We start from the raw sequence: 11,126 nt of genomic DNA, 5'->3' as shown, positions 1-11,126 counted from the left end.
ATACCCGTTTTATGAAAACGCCTCTTTCTAGGAAGGAGATTTGGAAAAAATTTCTCTATCTCCTATTGGACAAGATTATTTTACAAAATTTAATATCCCCTGAAAGATTTTCGGGGGAAAATCATAAATATCAGGAACAGATAATTTTATGTATCGCCCTTTATTTATACTGGATAAACTTTACGATAAGGTTTCAGAAAGACTGAGGCTGAGATAAACATTTTTTTTTGTTATAAAATTTATCTTGGAATTTATAGCTTGTAAACAATCGCGTTGCATTTTTGTCAAATACAGCTGTACATTCTTAATAGTTTATACTCTACTAATATTTTGTTTTTTTATTTCTTCTAAATTGTTTGTAAAATTCCATATCAGGGTTGTTTTTCATTATTGTGCGCGCGCATTTCCCCTCCACTTTTCTATTTTATCTCTTTTCCTGTGGTTATTCGGAAAGAATAATCTCATTCGTTCGCCGACATCCAAACGCTCAGTTTCGTTAATAAGAAAGTTTACGGTTCTCGATACTTATTCAACGAATACTTCTCTTTCGGCGCATATTCGATAATTTTTTTCGAGAAAAAACAATCATCATGAGTAATCACGAGAAAATTTCAAATTTTGCGAAATCATCGGCTTCCTACTGTGTTTCCAAACCAGGATGCAACGACGAGGAAAAAATAAATCAGCATATGCTGTTGTCCACAACGTATGGACTGAATGCAACCTATACAAAGAAACTTCATGTGGGACTGATGGCTGCGAACGGAGACGAGCTGGATTTTAAACCGATTGTTAAATTAACATCTTATGGAGCGTCAGGTATTTGCTTCGACATGGAATCGTGGCAGAAATTTTAAGAAAATATAGAACGGATGTCTGCATACTTAAACGGTGATAAAATTAATTTGAGTTCAATTATTATCAACAAGATAATTATAAATTTTATCACCGCGTATGGGGCAAAAGCTGTTCTACTAGCGTATCGTGAAAATGAACAAGGAGATACTTCTTCCGATAACGTCGAAGATGAGGAAACAAACGCACCAGTAGCGAAGAAACGAAAAACTTACAACGTCGCAATAGTGATGCAGAGAGCAACTTTTTTAGGATTAGAAAATATAGTTGATTGTGTGAACGCAAATTTGAATCAATTAAATTTAATTTATTGTAGTGTTAACGAATGTGCACGATATCTAATTAATGAAATAGAAATTAATCTACCGCTTAATAAATATATTAATAACTGTTAAAAAATATTCTATTTATTTTTATTAAAAAACTTTATGAAAGGGCATTGTACATGTGTGCAACTGTACAAGAACTATTTTAAAAATAGCAGAACTCTTAAAGTTTAGCCTGATCTTATTTTTTTAATCAAAAATACGATTTTTTCGTAAGAAATAATTGTTAAAAAAATTTTCCATTTATTTTTATCAAATAAACTTTATGGAAGAGCATTATACATGATCGCCACTGTGCGAGAACTGTTTTAGAGATAACAGAACTCTTGAGATTCAGCCCGATCTCAACATTTTATTCAAAAATACGAGTTTCTCGTAAAAAATAATATTTAAAAAAATTTTTTATATATTTTTATCAAATAAACTTTATGGAAGGGCATTGTACATGTGTGCAACTGTACGAGAACTATTTTAAAAATAGCAGAACTCTTAACGTTTAGCCTGATCTTATCTTTTTAATCGAAAATACGACTTTTTCGTACGGAATAATTGTTAAAAAAATTTTCCATTTATTTTTATCAAATAAACTTAATGGAAGAGCATTGTACATGTGTGCAACTGTACAAGAACTATTTTAAAAATAGCAGAACTTGTGAAGTTTAGCCTGATCTCATTTTTTTAATCAAGAGTACGATTTTTTTGTAAAGAATAATTGTTAAAAAATATTCTATTTATTTTTATTAAAAAACTTTATGAAAGGGCATTGTACATGTGTACAACTGTACAAGAACTATTTTAAAAATAGCAGAACTCTTAAAGTTTAGCCTGATCTTATTTTTTTAATCAAAAATACGATTTTTTCGTAAGAAATAATTGTTAAAAAAATTTTCCATTTATTTTTATCAAATAAACTTTATGGAAGAGCATTATACATGATCGCCACTGTGCGAGAACTGTTTTAGAAATAACAGAACTTTTGAAATTTAGCCCGATCTCAACATTTTATTCAAAAATACGAGTTTCTCGTAAAAAATAATATTTAAAAAAATTTGTTATATATTTTTATCAAATAAACTTTATGGAAGGGCATTGTACATGTGTGCAACTGTACTATTTTAGAGAACTATTTTAAAAATAGCAGAACTCTTAAAGTTTAGCCTGATCTCATCTTTTTAATCGAAAATACGACTTTTTCGTACGGAATAATTGTTAAAAAAATTTTCCATTTATTTTTATCAAATAAACTTAATGGAAGAGCATTGTACATGATCGCCACTGTGCGAGAACTGTTTTAGAGATAACAGAACTCTTGAAATTTAGCCTGATCTCATCTTTTTATTCGAAAATACGATTTTTTCGTAAAAAATAATTGTTAAAAAAATTTTCTATTTATTTTTATCAAATGAACTATATGGGAGGGCATTGTACCTGTGTGCAACTGTACCAAAACTGTTTTAAAAATAGCAGAACTTATGAAATTTAGCCTGATCTAAGCTTTTTAATCCAATATATGATTTTTTCGTAAGGAATAATTGTTAAAAAAATTTTCCATTAATTTTTATCAAATAAACTCAATGGAAGGGCATTGTAGATGTGTGCAACTGTACGAGAACTGTTCTACAGATAACAGAACTCTTGAGATTTAGCCCGATCTCATTTTTTTATTCGAAAATACAAGTTTTTCGTAAAAATTAATTGTTAAAAAAATTGTCTATTAATTTTTATCAAATAAACTTTATGGAAGGGCATTGTAGATGTGCGCAAGTATACGAGAACTATTCTAGAGATAACAGAACTTTTGAGATTTAGCCTGATCTCATTTTTTTAATCAAAAATACGATTTTTTCGTAAAGAGTAATTGTTAAAAAATTTTTCTATTTATTTTTTTCAAATAAACTTATGGAAGGGCATTATACATGATTGCCACTGTGCGAGAACTGTTTTAGAGATAACAGAATTCTTGAAATTTAGCCTGATCTTATCTTTTTATGTTCACGCACGCGCGCGATGCATGTTAATAAAATAAAATAACAAAACAATTTACAGTTTAAAAACTTACGTCTGAGGAAACTTTTTCTGCCAGAGAATGGTATCGTGGAACATGCACCGAAATTGCGTGCACGTGGAACTAAAATTCACGATGTCCTCGACGTCAATATTCTTATCTTTTAGAATTATTAAATTCAACTCATTAGGCAAATTCGTAATCATTTTAATTGCGAAAATAATATAGCACAATTTGCAGTTTTAATTCGTTTCTAACGAATCACTTGATATTTTGTGCACTAACTAAATCACTTTGGTAGAGAACACGAGGTTTGCTACACCATAGATAGTCGGAGACTGAGAACACGTTGTTACCATACTGCAGACTCGACAGTCATCTTGCATCAGTCAATGGGAGGGTGGAAGCGCAAAATGCACTAAGGGCCACTTCAACCAAACTCCGATTAACTTAATCGTTGATTAAAGGATTGCCAACATGGCAAAACAATTCAGTGACCAACTGTATTTTTCTGGCGACATAATCGTCGTAACCTAAAATAAAATAATTTGTATCGCAAGATAGAAGAAGCTATTTTTCTTTAAGCATACAAGTAATTATTAACACAAGATTGGATATAATTGATGTAGTAGCACATTGGCCAGGATCTATACCCGATGTAACTATATAATTGAAAAATTATTTTTTGAGTTTATTTGAGTAAATAGATACGAAAAATAAATTTTATTAAAATTATTAAATACACAAATAATACATAATTTGCAGAATATTGACAAAATGCAACGAACAAGAAATTTTACAAATTCTGAAAAAAATGATTTATTAAATATAATTTTTTTATATCGTCACATAATTGAAAACAAACAAACGGACAATATATATAGTCCAGGCAACGGGGAGAAAAAAGAAGGTCTACTTGGAATTAAGTCGGGAAGTTTTGAAAATTAGTCAAGCTGTAGATTTTTGTAACTCTAACAACATACTAAATTTGCAACCTCGACATTTTTCCGCCGACGCTGCTAGCTTGTTAAAATGGCGGCAAAAACCTGTTTTTTCAAAATATCTCGGCTCTCATGCATTCTAGCGCAAAAATAGTTATTATGAAAAAGAAAAAGAATAAAATTTGCTACAATTAAGGTTGTATACATTTTTTTCGTACAATCAATAGTTTCAGTGAAATAGCCCTAAGAAAGTGAGATATTTTTTTTTGTACCCAGAAAAAGTGCATTTTTTCGTACTCATTTGATTTATTATCAGTTTTTTTATCAGGTGGTACTGTTTTTACTTTCTGCATTGTGTTTATCATTTTGTAATATTATTTGAACATAATGCCACAATAAACTCATTTCCACATCACCCTTTGAGATAGAATATATGGCGCGTTTAAAAAAAAATGTTTTTCTCGAAAAAGAGTATGTGTTTCCCATTGCCTCATCTACATTTGTAGTTGGTTCCTCTCCACCAATTATTGGTGGCTTAGACAGTTTTTTCATGCAGGATATGTGATATTTATCCTGTGCTGCAACCAGATCAAAAGTAAACTTGACGCGTTCAAATCGTCAACTGTTATAGATTTCATATCATCGTTATTTCAACTTACTTCAATTCATAAGGCACGACCATGGCAGGATGCAAGATTGTCTACTATATACTCTACCTCAAAGGGTGGTGTGGAAATGAGTTATTACGTTATTATGTTCAAATAATATTACAAAATGATAAACACAATGCAGAAAGTAAAAATAGTACCACCTGATAAAAAAACTGATAATAAATAAAATGAGTACGAAAAAATGCACTTTTTCTAGATACGAAAGAAAATACTTCACTTTCCTAGGGCTGTTTCACTGAAACTATTGATTGTACGAAAAAATTGTATACAACCTTAATTGTAGTAAATTTTATTCTCTTTCTTTTTTATAATAACTATTTTTGCGCTAGAATGCATGAGAACCGAGATATTTTGAAAAAAACAGGTTTTTGCCGCCATTTTAATAAGCTAGCGGCGCCGGCGGAAAAATGTCGAGGTTGCAAATTTAGTATGTTGTTAGGATCACAAAAATATACAGCTTCACCAATTTTCAAAACTTCCCGACTTAATTCCATTTAAAACTCCCCATTACCTGGACTAATAACTAATGTACAAAAAGAAGAAGCATGGACGAATATAACAATTGAGTACAACAAGAATAGAACAATTATCAGATCTGAAAAAAGTATACGTCTTTGTTGGGATAATTTGAAAAGAGAGACAAGAAAATACTGCGCAATACTTAAGCGTGAAAGTTATAAAACAGGTAAATTTATTTATTATTAAAACTATCACTAAGATTTTAATTTGATAAATTTTTATAACATTTATGGGTGGAGGTGTAGTGATTGTAGAAAAAAATCCTTTGCTTGAACGAGCCCGAGAAATTATAGGTGAAACAACAGTATATGGATTAGCTAATCCATTTGATTCTGATTGCATTATAGATTCTGACTGTACTATAGAAAATGTCAGTACTGTTGATAATATATTACAAGATCAAAATGGTAATATATTACAAGAAAATGAAAATGATACAACGCAGGTATTTTCAGTAAGTTACCAAAAATTAAATTATTATAAATTGTGAAATTTTATTACATTCTAAATTTTATATTTCCAATTTTTAGTATTTAGTTGAAAATAAAGAAATTAATAATTGGAACTCTTGGAACCCAAAAAAATTAAAATTGCAAAAAAGTGTGCCACTACAGATTGAAGATACACCTACGACGTCAAAAAATGTGAACTCGAAAAACAGAAAACTCAAAGAAAATGATTAAATGGTTAAAACATTAAATGAAGCTAAAACTGAATTAATACATACACTGCAAACAAATGAAAAAGAAAAAAGGAATTATGAAATCGACATACTATAAACTAAACTTGAAAAAGAAAAATTAAAAATAGAATTATTAAAAGTGTCCATAGAAAAAGAAAAAGCAATGAAAAAAATGATTGAAGAGAGAAAAGAAGTAATATTACTTTTATAAGATAATTCAAAAGTTTTTAAAATATTAATATAAGTGATAGGGCCTTAAGAGCCGAACGCGGATGTTGATGCGTATTCCAACGAAAATTTGATTTTTTCGCTGGAATTAAATTAATTGTGCATAGGGCACGAATTTTACTGCTTGGTATACTGCCAAGTCTTGTATGGAATAATCTCATACTTGAGATTTTTATTCTATACATCCCCCTCTAACCCCCCTAAACCCCCCTAAAGAATTAAATGCGAGAGAAAAATATAAATCCGAAAGTCGCTGAATCGGGAATCGAACCCGAGACCTTTCGCTTGCCGGGCGACTGCTCTTCCATCTGAGCTATTCAGATCCTTTCGATTCTATATTTTTCTCTGCTTTTTAAATAAATACTTTAACTAACGCCTTTTCGGCCGTTAATAGTAATTCTTATTGTTAATATATTAATATTTTAATATATTAATATATTAATAGTATCTAATAATTATTTAAATTTAAACTTTTGCAATTGATTGTTAATATTTATTTTTTATTTTTGAATTTATTAACTTCTATTTAATTTGATTTAATTAATATCAGTTTATAAAGAAATGTGATAACTCTTACAAAATAGATAATATATGTATTTAGTTATGTTGATTTTGGAAATAGAGAACACGGCATCTTGCATACAAAATATATATTTTATGTTAATTTCATTTGAAAAAGGGAAGAGATTTGAGTTTAACTTCCTTAATAAGACTGTTAATTAGTATTTTATATATATATATATATATATATATATATAAATAGTTTAAAAGACATGTAATGGATCTCGTATAAAACATGCATTACTTTAAATTACTCTTGTTGTTTAAAAATCTGAAAAGAATTGTGTTAAAAATGTAGTGTTACAAAAAAGACCAATATATGATTGTATATCATTTATTTACTACAAAGTACAAAAAATATAAAACAAATTAAAATTCTTGTTACTTTTTTCTCATGTTACCTTCATATTACTTTCTTCATAAAGTTAATATTTAGTAACTATTTATCACTTTATAAATGAATCCAAAATAGAGTTTAATTCGCTTTTGTTCATTTATTGTTCATATTTTTATTGTTTCATGTCTTCAAATAATTTTTGTATTTTAAAGTAATCTGTAATTATTGAAACATATTAGTTATCAAATTATGTATCATATACTATGATTACTTTTAATCAAATTTTTATTACCTATGAAAATATTCCAAAATTAGACGTTGTCGTTCATCATTGATGTTCCTATTATCCAAATTTACATTCCGTACTTGTGCAATAACATTATTATATATATCAGGATTAACTAAATTATAATTTAATTCATTTTCTTGCTGAGCGATGTTATGTAATACAGCTGTTGCTATAATAATAGGAAGCGTCTTTTCAACTCTTTCAAAACGCGATCCAATTGATAAAACTGCAAATCTTCTTTTCCAAATGCCAAAACACCTTTCAATTTTTGAACGTGTTCGTATTTGAGCTTCATTATAAAGTTGTTCTGCTGGTGTTGTAGGATTTAATAACGGAGTCATTAAGTATGGTAGATTCGGATAACCAGAATCTCCGAGAAGTAAAGCATCATCGAATCTATTTGCGTCAAACAAATTTTTAATTCTGGAATGGTTAAATATAGTGGAATCGTGTGTAGATCCTGGCCAACGCGCTACTATATCAATTATTTCCAGTCTTGCGTTTATAATTACTTGCACGTTCAAAGAAAAATAGCCTTTTCTGTTACGATACAATTCACTCTCTTCTCCACCTAAGAATAAAGAGTAAACAAGAATATTTTAAAGGATATGTTTCAAGGACATGTTTTAAAGAGTGTTTTAGAAATAAATTTTTCTTACCATATGATTGAACTCTGACATGAGTGCAATCCATGCAATCAATAACACGAATAAATCTAGCTGTTTGAAAAAATTCTTGTTGGCTTTGACGAATTCCTTCTGTAGGAAATTTAATAATTTCAGCTTTTAATGCAGCAATAACAGGAGAAACTCGATGAATTATATTGTGTGCACTTGCTTCACTAATTGCACAAAAATCACCAACAGTTTGTAAAAAAGATCCAGTTGCGTAAAATCGTAGAGTAACCATTAATTGAATTGAAGGTGGAATGGCATTATTACTGTAAAATATAAAAACATAAATTTCAAGTATATCTGTACTGTATATTTTTATGTATTATATAGAATATTCACATACATACCGATCGGTTTTATGTTGTATTTCATCTTGAATTCTTTCTAATAGCATCATGAAACTATGTCTTGATATTACAAATCTTGCTTTGAAGCTAACTTCATCAAAAATTTCTAAATAATTAATGCGTGGTCTAATTAAACATGGTCTTCGTCCATTTTCTTGAAAATATTCATCGTATTCATCATATTCATATTCATTAAATAAAATATTAATAATTCTTTCCATGTTATATTTTATCTCAATGCTATCTTTCTTTTCTACAATACTACATACTGCACCAAAAATATGTAACGAAAGATTTAGGTTACGACGATTTATATCGCCAGAAAAATACAGTTGGTCACACTGAATTGTTTTGCCATGTTGGCAATCCTTTAATCAACGATTAAGGGTCGGCAGGAGACATGGTGGAGACCTCCAGCGGCCGGCCGAGAACTACGGATTCGTATATTCCATATTTTAGCCAAAATACTGAATGAATCTCATTAAATAAATGATATTTATAATCAGTAAGATTGTCCGCAAGGAGCTAAAGAGCTATTTTTTGGAAAAAAGATAAAAATAAAATTTTTATAAAACTTGGGGAAATGCGCAACTAGCAACGGGTAAGGTTGGGTTGGCCATGAGTCCGTATTTAATTTATTATAAATTTTTAAGAGCGAAAATGCAAAATCCGACTCTTTAGCGCTTTGCTTCATTATATAAAGAATATATTAAAAAAAATTTCACGAAGCTATGTAACTTCTTCGATGTAAAATTTGGGATGAACGATTCTCACTAGATCATCTATAAGGAGCAAGTCATGGGGAAATTTCTGTGGTAACATACTGACAGCTTGACAAGGAGAGAGATAATCGTTCTGTCTTTGTCTCTCTTGCATTACGTATGTAGTAGCGTCCATGTAGGCACAGATACTAATATATTGAGCACACGGATGCGATTATTGCGAGATATGTCAGTAAGAACCGGCTATCGTATTACCTTTGTTTCTCTGTATATGTAAAACGAGGATAACGCGATATCTTAGATCTTGCTCCTAACCATATCTTCCAATAATTGTATCTTATTGTATGCCGTATCTCGCATATATTATGTATCTCAAATTATAGAATAATGATTTATTAAATATTAAAATATATATATTTTTTAAAGATTATTATATATATGTATAATTTAGAAAGAATATTTAAAATATTTATAAGTTTATATATATATGTATATATATGATTGACAAGTATGTATTATCTTGATTTCTTTTCGATTATATATTGATGTTACTGTATAAAAATATCAGCTGCATAAAGAATAATATAAGGAACTTATGAATAACATATAAATAGCTCAATGCAAGAGGTGTTCGGTCTATCACCCTGAAAACTCGAGTTCAAGTCTATCGGTATATATATTTTTTTTTATATTTATTATTATTGGAATATATAGAAATTATTAACTAAAGGCGATATACTTAAGAATTTTTAAATATTGAAAATATTTCAATAATTTTACAACTACAAACACATTGTATATATAAATGCAAAAAATTCGGTAAATAAATTAATCCAGTAATAAATCTATCTCTCTAAATCAGTAATCAATATATATATATATATATATATATATATATATATTAGTTATTGATTTATTACAGGATACATTATAATTTATTCACGGAATTATTTTGCATTTTTATGTATATGATAGTTGTAAAATAATTGATATTTTCAATATTTAAAAATTCTTAAAGTTAATCGCCTTTAAAAATATATTTTTTAAAATAATTTTTATATATTCTAATATATTATAAAAAAAAATCATATCGATAGACTTGAACTTGAGTCTTCAGGGTGACAGACCGAACACCTTGCATTGAGCTATTTATAATATGTTACTCGTATGTTCTTTACATCACGATTTATATGGAGCAAATATTCTTATACAGTAACATCAATATAATCAAAAAGTAAGTAATACATATTTGTTAGCCTATAAATCTACAATTGCCACTACATGTTAGACAAGAATTCTCTCCTTGTCTCTCTATCGCGCTGACGATACATATAAAATATCGATGAAAAAGTACAAGTGAAAAAGCAATAAATTGCCAAGTCTAATAAGCGCCCGTGTCTTACATGTTGTATATTAGTTCACTCTGCGAATTATTATTTTATCATTATTATTTATCATTGTACAATTTGGAGACATATATATAAATTTTTGATACTATTTGTTATATATACGCACATATGTGCATAAGCATATATAAAATTTACAAAAAGTGGGTGCTTATTAGCCTTGCTACATTCCTGCCTTCTGCTACGGAAGGCCAGAAAGCATTTTCAGGCCGTATCTCGCATGTAGCATGTCACGTGATTAGCACGGTAGAGGAACAAGGATAACGTGATTATCGATCCTTGTCTCTCTACCGTGCGTCCGCGTGAGCAATGCAATAGTGTGTACGTGTACGGATATACACCACTACATAGAACCTGAAATTGGTTTTTCAACGTTGGTAACACTGAAACCGGAGTTTCGCGTTGTCACCGCGCGAGGTCTCCAACATTAATTCGGAGTTTGCCTGGGTCGCCTGCCGACCCTTAAGTTAATCGGAGTTTGGTTGAAGTGGCCCTAAAAGCATGAAACGACGCTCAGTGGGTGGGCCTAACTTCGAACATAAAAGAGGACAGATATATATCTT

The 11,126-nt window shown here is 29.5% G+C and overlaps 1 pseudogene; it reads left to right on the top strand.

Moving 5' to 3' along the window:
• The first annotated feature begins 590 nt into the window (after positions 1–590).
• Positions 591–1,250, top strand: LOC145948782 (uncharacterized; annotated as a pseudogene).
• Positions 1,251–11,126: the final 9,876 nt, after the last annotated feature.

Source organism: Prenolepis imparis, unplaced genomic scaffold, assembly GCF_030444845.1.
Source record: "Prenolepis imparis isolate NDT839.2.m4 unplaced genomic scaffold, iyPreImpa1.0 SCAF_699, whole genome shotgun sequence".
Classification (NCBI taxonomy): domain Eukaryota; kingdom Metazoa; phylum Arthropoda; class Insecta; order Hymenoptera; family Formicidae; genus Prenolepis; species Prenolepis imparis.
This window is presented reverse-complemented; position numbering and strand designations above follow the sequence as displayed.